Source organism: Manis pentadactyla, chromosome 12, assembly GCF_030020395.1.
Source record: "Manis pentadactyla isolate mManPen7 chromosome 12, mManPen7.hap1, whole genome shotgun sequence".
NCBI classification, from domain to species: Eukaryota; Metazoa; Chordata; class Mammalia; order Pholidota; family Manidae; genus Manis; species Manis pentadactyla.
In genome coordinates this window covers 61,387,454-61,407,861 of record NC_080030.1, presented here as the reverse complement: position 1 = coordinate 61,407,861, position 20,408 = coordinate 61,387,454, and positions in this window count along the sequence as shown.

Genomic DNA, 20,408 nt, shown 5'->3' with positions numbered 1-20,408 from the left:
GGAGTCTAGTGATTGACCTGCCACCATGGGAATAAAGTTGGGTATAAACCCTTTCACCCCAAGAACGTTCCATTGTCATTTTTCAGTCTCATTGAATCCATAGTGAACTTGTTTGGGCCTTAAACTCATTGGCAAGACAAGCACCAAATTTTAAAGACAGGTTGGCCAGAAACAGGTGAGTGGGAGACTTAAGTAAGTTATTACATGCAGTATTTTACTTCAGCCTCCTTCCTTCCTCCCTGTCTTCCTTCCTCTCTCTTTCTCCCTTCTTTCCTTCCCTCCCTTTTCCTTAACTTCCTTCCCTCTTTCCCTTCCTTTTACAAAAATAATCTCTACTGTGTGCACCATGCTGAACCCTTAAAATGATAACGTGTTTCCTGCCTAAACAGAGTTCTCACACCCTGTTGAGACCATGGGTGTTAATATCTGTCTTCACCTAATGTGTCTTGAGTACTCATCATTTGCAGTGTTTCCATTGTTCACAATCTAAAATATGAATCTAATGCTAAAGACATGGCTCATGCTATAGAAAATTATGTGCCTATGGGCCAGAAACCCCACCCCTGACCTTCAAACTTAAATGACTGTTCTAATTGGTGTAATGTGTGTAGTTCATGATGTTACACAGTAGAACTCAGTTACAATAGTGGTGCTGAGAGACTTGGGTAATGGCTACATGTAGACTTATAAAATGAGAGAAATTCATGATGAACCTTTAAGTGAGAAAACATGATTTTTCTTACAGTACAGCAGAATCTTTGCTATTATAAGAAACATTAGGATGAAATTTTTTTTTTTGTAGATAATTACTTTTTATTGAAGGGTAGTTGACACACAGTATTACATTAGTTTCAGGTGTACAACACAGTGATTCAACATTTATATACATGATAATTCTAGCTACCAGCTATCACCATACAAAGTTGTTACAATATTTTGACTATATTCCTTATGCTATACATTACATAGGATGAAACTTTTATAGAATTACACAAAACATATGGAACCACCATTGTAAATAGTATGAAGTATGATATCAAATCCAAACTCAGATACGTGCTTAAGGCTTGAAATATATTGTATTTCAACTTGAACTTCATGACAGCTGAATAAGGGATATGATATTGCCTTTTAATGAGCTAATTCCTCCCCAGTTTTAAGGCTGACAAAAGGTCAGCCCTTACAGATTGCACAGCATACACTTGTAAGAAACTCTTATAAATCATCCCTATGTTCAAGTGCAAGGTGACTATAACACAACTTCATGTATTAAACCAAAAGTGCCTTTCAAAGTAGGGGAGAGAGGAACAATGTTCATTGTGACAATATGCTGAGTGCTTTATGCAATAGAAAATTTGCCTTGGTAGTTTCTCAATGGACAAGGACAAGGACAAGGGCATTTATCTTGAATAAAATAGCAACTCATTCCTTAGAGGATACCAACACATGTAGAACACTTCTTATTTGGATGTGCATATATGTGCCATCTGTTTGGTTCTGGGTATCAGATCCTTCTGCCTTATCCCTAAATTTCAGAAAACCTAAACTATGTACAGCATGGTCATAATGTGTCCGGCATAGAGAGGTGATACCTGAGCATTGGAAATTGGAACATTTCCAAATATTCAGTTTAGAGAGATGGAAATATAGCAGATGTCACTCCTGAAATGGTACAGAACCTAGGGACAGGTAGTTGATATTGGCTGGTGGCCAAAACTACCCCCAAATTTCAAATGCAATTTGGAGATATGTTTTCAACAGAATTGTAGTTAAAAGGGGATGGCAATGGGAATATAAATTGGTATAATCTTTTTTAATGGTAAGTTATTAAAAATTAGGTGGCTTTAATTAGTGCTTTCTATATGCCAGAGACTATACTAGTTACTTACATATAGTTTTATTACTGTGTGTCAAGAATCTTTGAAGTATTAATTTTTTTGATCAAGTGTTTCTACATCTAGGAACTTACATAATCAAAAGCAGTTTAAGTTGATGGTAGTTTAAGTTCAAGCATAAGGTAATAATCAAAGATCCATATAAAGATTTATGCACTAAGATGTTTGTTGCAACATTATTTATATATCACAGAATTTGAAACAAATGTCCAATAATAAAGAATGCTTAGGTAAAGTTACATGATAGAATATTATGCACCTATTGAAATCATGTTTGCAAGGTATACCAAGAAAATCAGAAAATGATCTCCATGCAGTGTTAAGCAACAAATAAAGTAGATGCAAAATAATATATATAAAATAACTTCTATGTTACAATAAATAATAAACAAATGCACTTTTATGAAAAGACTTATAGGAAATTCAGCAAAACATTTACAGTTTTACCTGGGTGATAGGAATTATGAATGATTTTAGTAAATCTTTCAAAATGCGTTTCTATAGCACCCAAATTTGACACAAGTAGACATTATGTTTATAATTAGAAGAATCAAGCTTAAGAAATTTTGTGACAATATAATTCCTGAATTCTCTACAGGAAAATTCTCTTCATCTTGCTCCCTCCCAGACTGTGAGTGGGCCTCCTGCTCATCTGATAACTCCTTTGGGTTAATTTTGGATCTTCAGGTTAGAGTGATTTTTCTTTTGGATTTTGAGTATGTAGTTTCCTGCTTCTTAAGAAACCATCCCCATAGTAGATGAGTGATTGTGATACCTTCCTTGGGTGAAGGAATCCTCAGGTAAACTATCCCATTCCACCTGTACTCAGTGACACCTGGTAGCTTCATGCTTTACTGAAGGTACTCAGTAATAAGACCTTTGGGGATATATTGAGTGTCTCAAAAGTCACTTGAAGTTTTGGGGATGTCAGTGGGCTGTCTAGTAGTTCTCAGCTTTCAAAGAGTTGGCTATACCTCTATTTACCTGCCTTTCTACTTTGAAGACTTTATTGACAAGACAGCCTACAAGAATGTTTACATGAAATTCCCTGGGCCTCCTGGTTATATTAAGGATAGGGGAGTTAAGGATTAAAAGTCAGTGGCTCTCACAGACCTTGGAGCCTTATGGGGACTCAAGAAATCAATGATGAAGGAAGGAATACTGAGAGAGATAGAAGTAGACTTTAATAAAACATTTTATAAGCAAGAGGAATAAATATTGATTTTCAGAGGATAGATAGTAGGTGGGGAAACATATAAGGAGGTAGGGAAATCATTTTGAGGTAGGGAAAGTTTAGGAAAAGTGCCCTGTTTTAGGACAAATATTCAGGATTGATAAGGTAAATTAAGAGGGCAATGTAGGGTGATATCATGTAAATGGATGAGATACTTAATATCAACTCTTAAATAAGTAAAATTGTAAACTGTTTCTTCTAAGGATTCAAAGAAGTAAAGTTACTTATGGCCTAGACCTTCTATAGCTGACTAGCAGATTGAATAATGCCCACCTAAAGATACCATATCCTAATCTGTGGGATTTGTGCTACTTTATTTGGAAAGAGGGTCTGCAGATTTGACTAAATTAAGGATTTTGAGATAAAGTGATTACCCTGGATTATTCAGTGGGTCTCACATACAATCCCAAGTGTCTTTATATGATAGAAGCAGAGGGAGGTTCCACACAGACACACAGAGGATAAGGCATCCAGAGAAGAGGAGGTAATGTGATCATGGAGGCAAAGATTGGAGTAATGCCACCACAATCCAAGAAAATGCTTGGAGCCACCAGAAGACGGAAGAGGCAGGGCAGGATACTTCCCTAGGGCCTTTGGAGGGAATGTAGTCCTGCTGATACATTGATTTCAGGCATCTGGTCTGCAGAACTGCGAGGGAATAATTCATGTTGTTTTAGGCCAATGACAATTAGTTTAATTTAATATATTTGTGGTGATTTGTTGCTACAGCCCTAGGAAATGAATACATGTAATTTATGTAATCCTCATTATGACTGGTTGGAGAGAAACATGGTTGTAAGTGTGCTTGTAATATGGTGAAAGGTAAAATCAATTTTGAAGAGCAGGTAGGCCGTGGTAGGTGTCTAGGAGTACGGTGACAATAACATTAGCTCTTGTAAAAGAATTGTACTGAATGGAGGGGAAAAGAAGAGGGAAAGGGTTTCCTTCATGAATATCCCAATCTATCTTTTAGTGGAATCATTAAATCTGAACACTTAGATGAGATGAAGTTGTCCTAGTTACAATTCTTGGTGAGAACTGGAGTCAGATACTCTGTGGGGTTATGTACCCAAATCCTGGATGATTCTTCAAAATTTCACGGTTGGTAAATAGGACTTATGCTACAGTTTATTGACATGGGAACCAAATGAAGTAAAGTTAACTGGCTCATTTTTCTGGACCTGAAGAACAGTTGTTTTTAAGGAAGTTGCTAGTTGGAAAACAAAACAAAACAAAACAAAACAAAACAAAACAAAACAAAACAAAACAAAACAAAACAAAACAAAACAACACAACTGCTGCTTCAAAACCCAAACTAGATGCACTCCAAAACATTCTTTCCTCAAAACTACCTTGTGGATGCCAGGCCTAGAAAATTTACATTTGATGGACGAACAGGACAGTTTTTCATGCTACACAAAGGCAACATTATAATCTAGCAGTCAGACCATAGTTCCCTGATACGTGGAGATGTGGGACAGATGAAGATAATTCAGGGAATCCAGCTTCAGCCGCAGTCTCAGGGAACCCTCCCCCAGTTCGCTGAAATCCCAAACGCTTATCACAAAAGCAAGAGAAATTTGATAACAACCTGGCAATGCTGACCAGACTTACTCTTGCTAGGGCAAGAAAGTGATATTCAGAGATTGATATACTCTTAAACTAATCAAAAGAGAAATGGAAAGGTTTCTTTTTCATAGGCTCGAGTCACACTGAGGTTTGGTCAGATAGTGTTAGGGGCCCAGTCAAGTCACTTACTTGTTCGAGTATGTAAAATAAATGGGAAAGAAAGGAAAAGATTGAAAAGAATGGGGTATTTATTTACTGAACCAAGGAACTCAATCCTCTCTGAGTATAAAAGGCTGCAGGAGGATTCTCTGCTAGATATTTGGATGTGTGGACAGAGGATTATTTCTATAGGACTGTAGGGAATATTTGCCATGTCATGTGCTGCAGGTAATATAATTCTGTTATGTCAATTACCACCAAGAAGTGGGTTAAAAATTGATGTTTGTTCACAAAATAATACCTATTATTATTTTTTTAAAAAGATAACAAAAGCTGTAATAAAAGTATATAATGAGGATGACATTCCCATGGATGTCTGTTCTTTGGAGTCAGCCACAGTTAAGAGCTTGGCATACAAAATTAGAGCTCATAACCTTGTAGATGTTATCCAGTCCAATTCTCTTGTTTTATAGTGCATAACAATAAGCCAGAAACAAAACTATTGAATTGTGCAGCTAATTAGGAAAAGATCTTGGTTTGCCCTCATGTCGCCTAAAGATACTTTCATTTACCCGATTTTTCTTTTGAGCCACCAGGGACATACTTTCTAGATATTCTGAACGTCCTACTAGGTTGACCCAAGACTAAGGAGGAATAGCTGAGGACAGCCAGGGAAAGCTGCCTAAGGTAATCAAATGAAGAGAAAAGTTATGATTGAATCATCAGTCTCATTAAATCAAAGAGGGCTCCATTCTTTTTTCAAACTTCTAGAAAATCATGATAACAATAGGGTATTTACCAATCCCTAGGACTTTCTTTGTTTATCACAGGAGTATATTTTTAGCTTTCTCTAAGAAATCAGCCTCGAGTTTTTTAATCATTTTGCCCAGTTTCTACATCCTCCTAATTTATTCTCTGTAACAGTCCCCCACCCCACCCATGGCTGCTTATTTTATGGCAAATAACATGAAAGATTTTTTGAATTTTCTCTGAGCCATCTGAAATTTCACTGAATGCTGATGTTTTTTCCTTAGAAAGAGTCCTATTTATCTTACAAAAAATCATATTTAATATTTAACCTTCTTTAGGGAGATTGTTTTCAGTACTATGAAAATCCCAGCAAAATGATTAAAATCATTTTATATTAACAGCCATTGTTTTTCCAATTTTTTCATGATCTTATGCTTTCTCAGTCTTTCAAAATAGATTAGTAAGTAGGGTGAACAGAAATGTGGTCAAGATAGCTTTTCTCCCCACATGGTGCTTAGGTCAGTTTAAAAATGTCCTAAGATATATATATGAATTATACCATAAGCAAATGTATATTCATATTATATATATGTATGTTTATATATGTACATAGCTATAGAATTCACGAATTTTTGAATAGGTAAGGAGCTTGGACCTTGAGCCTTCCTTTGTAAATTTGGAATCAAATGTTGACTCTTTTACTTGCTGTGTGATCTTGGCCAAGTCACTTAGCTTCTGACTTTCCTCATGTATAAAATGACTTTACTTTCCTCATGTATAAAATGAAGATAATAATGACTATCTTGAGGTGATGTCACCAGGATTAAATATTATAAAGAAATAAAGGCCCATATCATACAAAGCCTAATGGCTAGTAGGTGTCAGCAAGTAGTGGTTATTATTATTTTCTCACACATCACATCACATGTTTAAGGACTAAATAATATTGCCTGAAAATATCCAGGCATGAATTCTGTACCAATTTCTGCCTTTTAGAAAATGCTACTTCTTTGGAGATCCTTGGCAAATTGTAGCTTTATTCAGTCTTTCCCAAACTTACATGCTCTCCTCTGCTTCATTTCTACCAGCAGATCCAGTGTTACGACTTTCTGGCTCTTCTCCTTGTTCCTGCCTTGTTTCAGATTGGATTGTAACACATTCCGGAACCATTTCAGGCACTCTGCCCTCTGTGCAATTGCCTTAGAATCAACTTACCTCACAATTGGTTGTCACTTGTTACATTTTTATCAGTTGACCAAAAAAATGATTAGGTGAATGTAGATTAGGTTGTCATGCCTCTGGAGTGCCTGAAGTTCAGAACTTTTTACTGGACACTTCTCTTGTCGCTTGGCACTAAGAGGAACATGTCAACAGTGAAACTTATCTGGAAGCTGAATATGATGTTCCTGATAGATGGAAGTGTCACATTATATGGAAGGCAGTAGTGTTGTTTGATAGAACAGTGTGCCAAAAGCACATTGGGTTCACTATAGCTGTCCAGCTCTTCGCATATCAGTATGTCATTTGCTAGCATGCTAAAAATACAGCAAGAGGCCAAGATTATTTTTAGTTAGAAAAGCTTCATTTACTTCTTATAAATGAAATAGATCTTTAATGAATAACTTCTTTAATTTAGCCTTATTTTTAACATATGAAAAGGGAATAAATATTCAGTGATTTGAATGATGGGTTCTCTGTAACAATGAAATATTTAAATGCTTTTACCAGGAGCATAAATCGACTAATGTTTCTTTTGACAACCACAAGTATTTTCTATTAAGTGAGAGTAATCTTTCTTAAGCTAAATATAAAAGCGCAAACAGGGAGAACTTTCATTTTTAACTTTTAATACTTAGAAGCGTGTCTTCATTCATCTTGCTCATGAAGATGTTTTTCTTAAATTTGCATGTATAAACATCTCTTCTAAATTAGAATAGTTTTGTGATTAATTTTGAAAGAAAAACCTAAGTTGTAGTGACTGGCATGGAATGTTTCTTGGAGCAGGAAACTGGAATTTGTTTTTCTGTAGCACTAACTCATTCATTGTTTATTTGCCCTTTGATATTGAATGTCATATTCTCAATAATCTGAAGTGATGCATAATTTACAAAATGCTTTAATTCTATTATTATAATGTTAAATGTGATAGACTATATATAATAATATGAGCCCACTGATAATGAATTTCCTGAGATGAACTGAAATTTGGATGAGAGATATGCCTGTGGTGGATTATCCTGCCTTGAAACTAAGAATCAAAAAGATGGTTCATTCATTTGACTGAAGCTTTGAGTTCATACTCGTGTAGTGAACTACTTTTCCTCCCATCAAAATTTCCCATAAAAAAGTATGTAACCAAAAAAAGAAAATTTTTATGTAATTTCTCATAATAAATTAAGATAACAATAGCCTATTTCCCATATTAGTGCCCCTTGAGGTAGATCATTACATAGCAACAACAAAAAAAACCCTAATGTATGACTTCATCAGAACTGACACTGTGGGTAGTTTTGGTGGTTACTGTTTTCTTTCTAAATTTTTAAAGGACTATTTCTCAAACACCTTTTTTTGTCATTTCAAACTTGTGATATTTTCCTCTATTAGTAGGTTTCAGTCAGAAAAATCAGAAGTCTTTCTGGATATTCCAACAGGAAGGGATTTAGGCGTAACTCTTGTTAGGTCTGAGGAGTGAAGGCCAGGGAAGCCAACCTGCTGGTCTTAGTAGCCAGTAGACCTAGAGAGGGTTCTCAAATGTTCCTGTGGAAGGTGTTCTGAATCTTAAGAATCTACAGGAAGAGGCTGCTAATGTTCTTGTTGCCTGAAGCACCCAAAGTGGGTAATTTGGAAGCCCTTAGCCACAGACTCTCATATCTACCTGTGCATTTTTCTTTAATTGCAGTCAGGAAAGAATGCTTGCTTTTTTCTTCCTTGCTACTTTCTGCATCTTAATGCTTGGTTGCCATTTCAGACTGGCCTGGAACCATCCAGTTAAAGGGAATCTGGGAAATGGAGTTTCAGTTTCTTCTCCTTTGAAGCAGACTAAAAGATAAAATACTGTTTAAATCAGTTGGGGCTGCTGTAACAAAATACCATAGACTTGGCTACTTAAACAACAAACATTTATTTATCACAGTTTTGGAAGCTTAGAAGTCCAAGATTAAGGTGCCAGAAGATCTGATGTCTGGTAAGGGAGTTCTTCCTGGTTTACAGATGGCCACCTTCATGCTGTATCCTCACATGGCAGTGAGAGAGATCACATTACTTTTGCTCTTTTTATAAGGGCATTGTCCCTTCATAGAGCCCCACCCTCATGACCTAATCTAACCCTAACTATTTCCCAAAGCTCCATCTCCAAATATCATCCCATTGGAGATAGGGTTTCAACATGTAAAGTTTGGGTAGACACAAATGTTCAGCACATAGCAAATGGGAACAGGAGTGATGCCAAGTTGAACACAAGTCTGGCATGATTCACCTTCTGTAAGTTCAGTATCCATATATGTCCTTCTACCCATACAACTTCAAAAACAACCACCACCAACATCATGCTTCCACTCACATGGTGTAACTCTACCATATATAGTCATATATGTGTATGGCCATATACAGCTCACCCTTTCCCCCAAAGTGTAGACACAGAGTTCCATAAATCCATCTCTGGGTGATGTCCATTCTTTTTCTAAGTTTGTTCCAATTCTCCTTTGATATCTTTTAATTTATAGACTCATCTTTAAGGTTAATCTCAACTAGTACATGTTATATTAGAAGAAGAAAGTTGGAAAACAAATAGGTTGATAAATGCAAATATGTATTTCGTAAAACAAAAAAGGGAATAGGTGTAGCTTCTACATACCTCATTTTTGCAAGTGAGTAAGAGGCCATAGTTGGTATTTATAATTTCCTTCTCTCACTACCCATTCCATTTGTCCTCAGTAAGTACCTTTGTGGGTGGTGGTTCTTTATCTGAGGTGAGAATGCAAAACTTTGTTTTTAAAGGTCTGAAGTTATATAATGGCCCTGCTTTTTTGGGTTGCTCCACTTCTATATTAACCTTTCCCACTGGACATATGAGTACTAAGAGGCAACCCAGAAGCTCTCTTGAATCCTCACTACCTGCATTATACAGCAGCAATTCTATTTCTCCTTGATATCAGAACTCACTACGGATATTACAGAAAACCACTCTTTGCTTATTGGCTTAGTGGCAAGAAGAGTTCAATGACAGGGGTTAAACATCAAGTTCAGTGGAATCATTCCACTTGTGGAAGCATATATTCTTCAGGAATATGCAAACCTGTAGAGCCAAAAGATGGAAAATGGGAAGAAAAGCTCTAGTGATTGGGTCTTTAAGGATAACAGTGAGAGGAAGGAACCACTCCCATTCCCAGTTCTTTTCTTTTTTTTTAAATTATAATTTTATTTTTTTTACTAAAGTATCATTGATGTACAATCTTATGAAATTGTCACATGAGCAACATTGTGGTTTCAACATTCACCCATATTATCAAGTCCTCACCCCCCATGGCAGTCACTTTATCAGTGTAGTTAGATGCTACAGGGTCATTACTTGTCTTCTCCATACTGTACTACCCTTCTGCTGCCATACCTATATTGGGATTGCTAATTATACTGCCCCTTTATCCCCTTCCCCTCCTTTGCCACCCACCCTCCCCAACCCCTTCCCTTTGATAACCACTAGTCCCTTCTTGGAGTCTGTGAATCTGATGCTGTTTTGTTCCTTCAGTTTTGCTTTGTTGTTATACTATACAAATGAGTGAAATCATTTGGTATTTGTCTTTCTCTGCCTGGCTTATTTCACTGAGCATAATACCCTCTAACTCCATCCAAGTTTTTGCAGATGGTAGGATTTGTTTTCTTTTTACAGCTGAATAATACTCCATTGTGTATATGTAACTTATCTTCTTTATCCATTCATCTGTTGATGGACACTTAAGCTGCTTCCAAATCTTGGCTACAGTAAATAGTGCTGCGATAAACATAGGGCTGCATATGTCTTTTTGAATCAGGAATCTTGTTTTCTTTGGGTCAATTCCTAGAAGTGGAATTCCTGGGTCAATTGGTATTTCTGTTTTTAGTTTTTTGAGGAACCTCCACACTGCTTTCCACAATGTTTGAACTAATTTATATTCCCACCAACAGTGGAGGAGGGTTCCCCTTTCTCCACATTCTTCTAAGAGTTTTATGGTTTCATGACTTACATTCAGTCTTTGATCCATTTCAAGTTTACTTTTGTGTATGGAGATAGACAATGATACAGTTTCATTCTCTTACATGCAGCTGTCCAGTTTTGCCAACACCAGCTGTTGAAGAGGCTGTCATTTCCCCATTGTATATCTATGGCTCCCTTATTGTATATTAATTGACCATATATGCTTGGGTTTATATCTGGGCTCTTTATTCTGTTCCACTGGTCTGTGGGTCTGTTCTTGTGCCAGTACCAAATTGTCTTGATTACTGTGGCTTTGTAGTAGAGCTTGAAGTTGGGGAGTGTAATCCCCCAAGCTTTATTCTTCCTTTTCAGGTTTGCTTTGGCTATTCTGGGTCTTTTGTGGTTCCACATGAATTTTAGAACTATTTGCTCTCGTTCATTAAAGAATGCTGTTAGGGATTTTTGATAGGCACTGCATTGAATCTGTAGATTGCTTTAGGCAGGATGGCCATTTTGATAATATTAATTCTTCCTATTAATTAGCATGGGATGTATTTCCATTTATTGGTGTCTTCTTTAATTTCTCTCATGAGTATCTTATAGTTTTCAGAGTATAGGTGTTTCCCTTCTGTAATTAGGTTTATTCCTAGGTATTTTATTTTTTTTGATGCAATTATAAATGGAGATTTTTTTCCTGATTTCTCTTCCTGCTAGTTCATTGTTACTATAAGGGAATGCAACAGATTTCTGTGTATTAATTTTGTATCCTGCAACTTTGCTGAATTCAGTTATTAGTTCTAGTAGTTTTTTGATGGATTCTTCAGGGTTTTTTATGTACAAAAAAGTCATGATGTATGATATTTTTGATGTATTTTTGAATTCAGTTTGCTAATATTTTGTTGAGGATATTTTGCATTTATGTTTATCAGGGATATTGGTCTGTAATTTTTTTGTGTATGGTGTTTTTGTCTAGTTTTGGTGTTACAGTTATGCTGGCTTCATAGGATAAGTTTGGAAGTACTCCCTCCTCTTCTACCTTTTTTGGAAAACTTTAAGGAGAATGTGTATTAGCTCTGTAGATGTTTGATAAAATTCAGCCATGAAGCTATCTGGTCCAGGAATTTATTCTTAGGTAGTTTTTTGATTACCAATTCAATTTTGTTGCTGGTAATTGGTCTGTTCAGATTTTCTGTTTCTTCCTGGTTCAGCCTTGGAAGAAGGCTTAAAAATACTTCTTAAAAATACTTCTAGTATTTTTCTAGAAAGTTGTCCATTTCTTCCAGACTATCCAGTTTCTTAGCATATAATTTTTTATAGTATTTTAAAATAATTCTTTATATATCTGTGGTGTTCATAGTGATTTTTCATTTTTTGTTTCTCAGTCTGTTTATGTGTGTACATTCTTTTTTTCCTGATGAATCTAGCTAGGGATTTATCTATTTTGTATTTTCTCAAAGAACCAGCTCCTGGTTTCATTGATTCTTTCTATTGTTTTATTCTTCTCAATATTATTTCTACTCTGATCTTTGTTATGTCCCTCCTACTCACTTTGGGCATCATTTATTCTTCTTTTTCTACTTTCATTAATTGTGAGTTTAAACTGTTCATTTGGTATTCTTGTTTCTTGAGATAAGCCTGTATTGCTATATACTTTTAGAACTGCCTTCACTGTATCCCACAGCTTTTGGGCTGTTGAGTTATTGTTTTCATTTGTCTCCACATATTGCTTGATCCCTGTTTTTATTTGTTTATTGATCCATTGATTATTTTGGAGCATGTAGTTAAGTCTCCATATGTTTGTGGGCTTTTTTGTTTTCTTCACATAATTTATTTCTAGTTTCATACCTTTGTAGTCTGAGAAGCTGGTCGACACAATTTTAATCTTTTTGAGTTTACTGAGGCTCTTTTTTGTGGCCTAGTATATGATCTATTCTGGAAAATGTTCCATGTGCCTTTGAAAAGATATGTATCCTACTGCTTTTGAGTGGGGTTTTCTGTAGACGTCTGTTAGGTCCATCTGTTCTAATGCCTTATTCAGTGCCTCTGTCTCCTTACTTATTTTCTGTCTAGTTGATCTGTCTTTTGGTGTGAGTTGTGTGTTGAAGTTTCCTAAGATGAATGCTTTGCATTCTGTTTCCCCCTTTAATGCTGTTAGTATTTGCTTCATGTATTTAGGTGCACCTATATTGGGTGCATAGATATTTATAATGGTTATATCCTCTTGTTGGACTGACCCCTTTATTATTATGTATTGTCCTTCTTTGCTTTGAAATCTATTTTGTCTGATATAAGCACTGCTACTCCTGCTTTTTTTCCTTCATATTAGTTCCATGAAAGATCTTTTTCCATCCCTTCACTTTTCATCTGTGTATGTCTTTGGGTTTGAAGTGAGTCTCTTCACTCAAACAGTAGGCAGCACATAGATGGGTCGTGTTTTTTTTTATCCATTCTGTAACTCTGTATCCTTTGATTGGTGCATTCAATCCATTTACATTTAGGGTGATTATCAATAGGTATGTACTTATTGCCTTTTCAGGCTTTAGATTTGTGGTTCAAGGGCAGCTTCCTTAGTATCTAACTGTCTATCTTAACTCACTTATTATGCTATTTCAAACACAATCTATATGTTCTTTGTTATCCCCTTCTTCTTTCTTCTTTCTTCATTCTTCTTCTTCTTCTCAACTGTTAATATATTCGGTGTCATATTCTGTACTTATTGTGTATCCCTTGAGTAATTTTGTGAGTAGTTGATTTTGTTTTGTATTTGCTTAGTAATTAATTGGTCTATTTCCTTTACTGTGGTTTTATTTTTTCTGGTGACAGCTATTTGGCTTTAAGTGCTCTTCCATCTGGAGAGGTACCTTTAAGATACAGTGTAAAGATAGTTTGTTGGTCATGAATCCCATCAACTTTTGCTTATCTGGAAATTATTTGATCCCTACTTCAAATTTAAATAATAATCTTGCCAGGCAGAAAATTCTTGGTTGGAGGCCCTTCTGCTTCATTGCATTAAATATATCATGCCATTCTTCTGCTTCGTAAAGTTTCTGCTGAGAAGTCTGATGATAGTTTGATGGGCTTTCCCTTATATGTGATCTTTTTTCTCTCTGACTGCTTTCAATACTCTCCTTGTCCTTGATCTGTGCCATTTAATTATTATATATCTTGGTGTTGTTTTCCTAGGGTTCCTTGTGTTGGGAGATCTCTGCACTTCCATGACCTTAGTGACTATTTCCTTCCCCAGATTGGGGAAGTTTTCAGCAAATATTTCCTCAAAGAGACTTTCTATCTCTTTGTCTCTCTCTTCTTCTTTTGGAACCCCTATAATGCAAATATTGTTCTGTTTGGATTCGTTGCACAGTTCTCTTATTATTCTTTCATTCCTAGAGATCCTTTTATCTCTCTGCCTTAGCTTTGTTTTCCTGTTCTCTAATTTCTATTTCATTTACCATCTTCTCTATCTCATCTAATCTACTTATAAATCCCCCCATTATATGTTTCATGTCAGATACTGTATTCTTCAAAGTTTCTGTCTCTTGAAGTTCTCCCCAGGATCTTGAATATATTTTTGTAGCTCCATGAGGATATTTATGAGTGTTATTTTGAAGTCTTTGTCAGAAAAATTGATGATCAGTTTTATTTAGCCTTCTTTGTGGTTTTATTTTTTTTGTAATTTTGCTTGGACCAGTTTCTTTGCCACTTCATTTTTTTAGTGTTTCCTATGGAATAATAACTTTTTGTAGGCTGTGCTCTCTAGTGCACAGAAGCTCTAATCTCTGGAGCTGCCATGGGTCTGTATCACTGGTGGAGGTTGCAGGTGAGTGATGCCTTCTGGGAGGAAAGAACTTAGCTGGGAGAATTCCTGCCTTTCCTGCTTTAACACCTGCCTCCACTGCCAGGTCCAGTAGGCCGTGTGTTCTGGGAAGAGCCTCTGTGCTATGCCCCTGTAGTGGCCATGGGCCCCTGTAGCTGCCTCAGGCTGGGGTGGCATGATGGTGTGGCTAGCAGGTTAGCATAGTGGGACTGGGGCCTGATGGGAGGAAAGAGTGGCAGGCTGTGTTGCACACTGGGGGGTCTTGGGGCTTTGTTGCCAGCAAGAGGGATGGAGCATCTGAAGCTCCTGAGCATTCTCAACATGCTGTGCTGAGCGTGCCAGGATGGTTTTGTCTGCCTGCCCTTTTTCCTGAGCAAAGAGCTCTGTGTAACCTTTGCCCATTTGGCACCCTTCTCGCTGCTGGGAAGTCCTTCAAACTGACCACATTACTTTTGTCTTGGGTGCTGGTTGTGCATACCTGTTCTCCACAAGCAGTCTCTGAGTATTCAACCCTTTGATTTCCAACCGCACTAATTTCCACAGCACCATGTAATGTGGGTTTGTGCTCCTAGAGCAGATCTTTACGGCTGGGTGTTCAGTAAACCTGGCCTTCTGCTCTCTTCCCTCTCCATTTCTCTTTATCCTGCCTGTGGGCTGGGGTGTGGGGAAGGCTTGGGTCCCACTGGATTACAGCTTTGCTACTTTACTCTTTTCTGTGAGGTATTCTCTTTTTCTCTATATATAGGCAGTCTGTCTGCAGTCTTTGGGTCACTTTTTAAGTATTAGTTGTATTTACTGTATTTTTGTGTTTTATGTGATTTTGGGAGGAGGTTTGTGCTTCACTTCTCATGCCACCATCTTTTTCTCTATCCAGTTCTTGGTTTCTTAATCCATGTCTCTAGCTATGGGAAAAATAGCACAATATTGGTCGCTATTTCAAAATATATACCAAATCTTTTAGGATAGCACCTAGCTGAAGAAGCAATCATTAATTAGCACACTAACTGGGTCTTCAGTAGGGTGTTCCACTGTTTTATCAGGTAAGGAATGTTGAAGAAATATGGTATATGATAAGACCTGTAAATTCATGGATCTGAACCTTTTCCTCATTCTTTGCTGGTAAATGTATTCTTCTGTCAAAAGCAAAGTTTTATAGGTATCATGACAGAGAATTAGGAACTCCATTAACTTATGGGTATTGTGCTTACAAGGCAGTGCAGACAGGAAAGGTATATCCATATCTATTGTGTTTATTTTTAGGAAACATTGCTTCTTCCTCCCTGGTAGGGTGGTCATCCTGGCTAACTGATCCCCTTGGGTATAGTGCCACAAGTGGGATCAACATCAGACTCAGCTGGTGGCGTGTTAGGTATTAAGCTATAATGGTAGCCAGAACAGTATTGTTGAAGGGAAGACCATGTTTTAACCTGTGCACAGCCTCTATCCCTGATGCCTTGAATACTTTGTTCATGAGCCCATGGGTCAAGATAAAGTGGCTGAGGTAAGAGAGTGGCTAATATGCATGAAAGTGTTATCTTCTCCACTTAATTATTGGCAAAATTCTCTACAGTTGAGGCCTTTTTGTCTGCACTTATTTGGGGCACAAATAATTTGAAACTTTTACCCATTTTCAGAAGTGTACCACTTCTTATTTAGATCCTCTTGTTATCAATCTTTTATTTTGCTTCTTTCAAAATCTTGAGCAAGGTAAAATTGTTTTCCATTTCCCATGGTGTAGATCTGCATCTCTTTCAAGAAAACATTAAAGAGTGAATGCATTAATTTATATACATAAATAATCCACTTTTGGAAATTTGATGAATTTTAGCAAATGTGTATACTGTCACCTACACAAAACCCCAAATAGAGAATATTTTCTTCATCCAGAAAGTTCCCATGTGACTTTTTGCAGTCCATACCTTCACTTATCCCTTTCACCAAGCAAACACTGACTTGCTTTCCATCACTGGAGATTAGTTTTGCTTGTCCTAGAATTTCATGTAAGTGGAAACATGCAGCATATAGTCTTTAGTGTCTGGCTTCATTTCATTGTGTATTTATGAGATGCATCCATGTTGCTGCATGTATCAGTAGTTGGCTCTCTTTCACTGCTGAGTAATACTCCATTGTATGAATATGCCACAATTTGTTTACCTATCACCATGATGGATTTCGTATGTAAGTCTTTCTGTAAACACATGTTATTAATTCTCAGGGGCAAACACTAGAGATGTTAAGTGCATGTTACCTTTTAAGAAACTCTCAAAATGTTTTCCAAATGGTTGTAGAGTTTTCTATTCCTACCTGATGATAACACATGCATATAGTTTCCATTGCTTCATATTCTTGCTAATACTTTGTATTGTTAGAATTTTTAATTTTGGTTATTTCTAATTTCTTTTTGATTTGCATTTTACTGTTGAGTAATGATATTTCAAATGCTTATTGACAGTTTATTTATTTTGGGTAAAACATTGGTTCAGATATTTTGCCCATGTATATTTTTTGTTATTTGTCTTATTATTGAGTTGTGAGATGTCTTTATATATACTGAAAGCAAGTCTTTTGTCAGATATGTGTGCTGTGAATATTCTCCCCTAACACGGATTAAGGTACTTACTAGTCTGTGGTTTACCTTTTTCTTTTTGTAAAGAAAGGTATCTTAAGGAGCAGTCATTTTTAATCTTGATCAAGTTCAAGTGTCAAATTTTTTATGTTTATATTTTTTATATAGTATATAAGAGTAAGGTCACAAAGATTTTCTATGTTTTATTCTAGAACTTTTATAGTTCAAACTTTTACACTTAGGGCTATGATATATTATTTCAAGTTAATTTTTTATGTACAATTGGAGATAAGGTTTGAGGCTTCCTTGTACACTGTAGCCTTCATGTCTCATTTAAGTCTTTTCCATATTCATGTCTCTATTTAAAATACTCTATCTTTTCTCTAGTTTCTTGAACACATGCATACATTTTAAATAGCTGTTCTAATGTCCTTGTTACAGATTGTATAATTTCATAATTTTGGGTCAGTTTTGATTGAATTATTTTCCTTCTCTTTCTGAGTCTTATTTTCCTGCTCTTTCTATGTTTGGAGGACAGATTTTGTGAATTTTACTTTGTTTGGTGCTGTATATTTTAATACTATAAATGATTTTTAGGTTTGTTCTGGGACATTTAGTTACTTGTAAACAGACTGGCTCTTTCAGGTCTTGAGTTTAATTTTTATTAGGTGGGATCAGAGCAGCTAATTTTGCCATGCTGCTGAGGAAAACCCATTACCCATATTCTATCCAGTGCTCTATTTTCCACTTTGACTTGTGAGTGGGAGAACTATTCCTGGTCCTGTGAAAACATTGTGAGTTTTCCCCTTGAGTCCTCTTAGGTTGTTCTTTTTCCACCTTCAGAGAGTTTTGTCACAGATATGCACTGGTCAAGACTCAGCAAAAGACTCAAGGGAAAGGAGATCCCTGGAAGATTTTTGAATCTTTCTCTTTTTGCAACTCTCTCCACTCTGGCATTCTGACCAGCAAAATGTGGCCTTCTCCAAAGAGACCTTGGAAGTTTGTCAGATATTACAGTACACTAGCTCTGAAATGATGCTAGTTGCTGGGAAGATGAAATGCTCTTGTGGGTATCCACAGTCAATTTTTGAACATCATTTCCTTATCTTTGGAAGTATCCCTTATGTGGGTAAGAAAGTTGATGTCAGCTGACTAGAAATTCTCTCCCCTGAACATTGCTGGAGATGTCTATGAATCTGGTACTCTTGGTCTCCTTTACCTTTGCTGCATGCTGACATAGCTTTGTTTGATAAACCTTTTCTTTAGTGACAATTTTGTAGCTCTCAGTCACATTGCAATCTTGCTAGTTGGGTTTCTAAAACTCTTTACTCACATATACTAAAAGTCACATGAGTCATTCTCATAAATGAGTAATTCAGTAATTAAGTGTTGATTTTTACCAGATTTACTTTCAAAGATCAATTCCATTGTAAACATTGTGACTACAATTATTGTGAACTAAGAATTTTGGAACATATTCCTGACTTTTAAAAAATCTTTACTGGGGCCTTCTACATTATTTGTATGAGCAACTTTAGTAACTAGAATTATGGGAAGTATCTTTTATTCGTTAATATTTTCTGGTTTGCTCTTACTTTTTTTACTTTATAGTTATATTTCATTGTCTATAAAATTTAAATTTTTATATAACAAAAACTATTACTCTTTATGTTTATTGTTCCTTTGCTCATTTCAATGCACATGAATGAAATAATCTCTATCCAAAGACCTGATAATCATTAAATGCTATATATTTTCTCCTAGATTGGTGAATATTTATTTTACATTTGTAGACATTTTGGATGCTGTCCAGTTTCCTCTATTTTCTTCCTTATGAGTAAGCCAGACCCTTCCTCTGTGACTGCACCCACCACATTACTTGGCTAATCTATAACATGGATGGACCCATGACAGCCATGTTGGCACAATCTGATTCTTCCTCTTTGGTGATAGTTTATTGTAATACAGTGGCCATCTGAAGATAGTTTAATTAACATTATTTTCCTGCGAATTTAAATCTGGGCTCTAAAATTTAAATTGAATGCAGGGGAGCCACTTGAATGGATAAGATGCTATAGGATCTTGTTCACCATATCTCTGAGGCCTTCAGAGAGAGATGAATGGGTGCAGTTAGTGTTCAACAAGAAGCAGAGGAGAGGGGGAGGAGAAAGAGAATTTTCTTATTTTTTGATGTCTTCTGCTTTTCTAGTTTCAAAGTTTCTCTAAAGCCAGACTATATTCCTGTCTTTGGGCATTAATGAATGTACTGATGTCCTTATCAAGTTTTCTTTCTCCTTTTTTTACTTTTTTTTCTTGCTTAATCTAGCTAAACTTAGTTTATAGTGTTTACAGTGCAGGAGTTCCAACTAATAAAATTTCGATTTTTTTTTTTGTAGTGATGATTTCGATATAAGCTGGCAGATGTGTAATCCAACATCCATCCAAAGAATAGAAATGACATAACTATATACCATCTTCTAGGAACCATATGAAGGCAGTTTGCAAAAGAACAATGCTAATCAGAGGCATATATCTGTCAGATCCTATAATTACTAAAAAAAATTAGGCTTAAACCAGGTTAAAAAAGAAGATTCTGTGTAGGAAGTGTAGGCATCAGTACTTGAAGCTGGAGATGGAGATACAATAGAAGCAAAATAGAAGGGTGAGAGAAGGCTGGAAGAATTAGTAAAACGAGGTAAACTATGCAAAATCAGTCTAGGTTGGATCACAAGGATAAGGAGCTTAGTTAACTCTTTGTTTTTTAATTGAGCAGCTATGGATGTATAAGGCACAGGACATTATTAGAAACCAAGGCAGACACCACCCTTGTGTGGATGGAGGGTGAAGATATTAAATAATTAATTGTCTATTTATTTACGTCATTGTTTCTGTGATGAGTGCTATTTGGAGAACCATTAAGAGTGACTAAGTCTGGATGTCATGAAATGATTCTTGGGGGAACTTAAATAAAATGTCTTTGTATATATTTTCTAAGCCAGATGTTAAAGTGGCAGACTTGTTCCAATGGGGCTGTGACAAAAAAAAAATTGCTATAATTACTCATAACAAAGAAGTGGCAAAAATGTAAGTATATAGATTTAAATCTGCATTTGTTTATGTTTTTGACATTAATTTCCTTCTTGAAATAATGTTAGTCTTGTGACTTAAAATGCAGAGAATAACACACATTGTCTAGCTTTGTCAGAAGGAAGTGAATATGAAGAATTATCCTGCTCAAGAAATCTACCTGT